A 1,804-nucleotide genomic window follows, 5' to 3' on the forward strand; every position below is an offset into this window, starting at 1 on the left:
AAAAATTCCTGATTTTTTACTGAATTTTTTGAGTCCATCGAAAGTTTATTTCTTTATCTGTAGCAAAGAAGAAATTATATTTTCATTTCCCCCACTCCTGAAATCCTAATCCTTACTGTATATAACTCTGTAGCGTCTCGCTCGAACTCAACGCGCAGGGCGCGTTTCTCGCATCGCTCAACACTACGAGTTTCTCGCTCAAAAATGTATTTGGCTCGAAACTCTACCGAGTTTCTTGATGTGGAGTTTCATGTGCTTTGTCTTATGCATTGTCATTTTCTATTCTACAAGAATTACCGTGTGTATTTCAACCCTCTTATTTTCATATGGGTTTTAAACAAAACGTAGAAGAGGATGATTGCATAGAGAATTGCACGTATACACAGACGAAAGTTATATATTTAAATATATTGAACAGGTGTACTTAATGTTTATAACTCTGAACTAAAAATATACAGCCAGACTTCAGCTAAACATAAAATAATATATTTATTATGGCTTATAAGTATCACAGGTAAGTTTAAAAGCTTTAATAATTTGTTTATTAGTCTTACTGACTTAATACTGTAATTCCATTCATTCACTGTGATCTAAATTCTAAACAATTGAGTAATTGGCTACAAGAACAGTCTTCTTTTATTTTCATAACTTATTTTATGAATTACTATATGGATAAATAATTTAAACGAGTAATTTCTGAAAATGTAAGCAGACTGTTTTTGTACCCAATCGTACAATTTTTACAACCTTTTTTTTTAATACAAAATGTTGAGCAGTTCAGTGACTTAGCTAAAGACACTTAATAACGTCAGAAAAAACAGAATTACGTCTCACTGTTAAAACGTATATGAATATCATATTGGATATTTCATTGATCTGTTTCAAAGTATTAGTTTTTAACCAGAACGATTTGCATCTATTTCTAAACATTTTACATCCAACTTTGAATATTCTGCTTCGAGATCTGAATATTCTGTTACTAATTCTGAATCTTCAGCTTTAGATTCTGAATATTATACTTCTAATTTTAAATGCTTTGCTTCCAACTCTTCCGCACGAACCCCAAATTTCTTACCGTTCCAAGGAGTTACAAACATAATTCTCTTTTGCTTTCCACTCTGACGATTTTCCTTAAATGTGTCAAATTTTAAATTAAATGAAACAAATGTAAGTTTTCCTGCTCTGTCAGTTAATAAGCGATTTTTCTTTTCAGTATGCACATTTCCGTATCTGCTAAAACATCCTTCTGTTGCAGCACTTGTGGCTGGCATACTAAGTATGTAAATTGCGATTGAACATAGTTTTGGTTTACAGTTGTTTTTCCACCAAATTATGGCTGGTAACGTCTTAAGGTGAAGTGAAACACGTCGATAAAGAAGATTTTTCTAAATTCCTACGTTGCCGACGTTCGTTTTTATATTGACAGCTGGGTCGAATTATATTGGGTATTGTACCAAATGGCATACTCCACCTGTCGTTTTCGTACAATAAATATCAAGAAATCGAAGTAAAACTCCAGAAATCCTCTGGATTCAAGCTTTCTGGGGTCCCAATTGACTGCAGAGGGACACCCTGCGCCATCTGTGATTCCCAGGTCAATTAAATTTTCACTCCGAGACCTTGTATTACCATCGCTTTAGCATAGAAGCGCATACAACACTTTTTTTGAACTTATCCTGTTCAAATGCGAATTTATCGATTACCAGAGTGTTTTCTAAATTGTCGTAAAATTGTCCTGACCCTTTCGGTTCTCATATCAGAGCCTTCGATAATTGTATATTGATCGAGATATGAGAGCTCGACG

Source organism: Orussus abietinus, unplaced genomic scaffold (assembly GCF_000612105.2).
Source record: "Orussus abietinus isolate OABI.00-Male unplaced genomic scaffold, Oabi_2.0 scaffold469, whole genome shotgun sequence".
In the NCBI taxonomy this organism is placed as follows: domain Eukaryota; kingdom Metazoa; phylum Arthropoda; class Insecta; order Hymenoptera; family Orussidae; genus Orussus; species Orussus abietinus.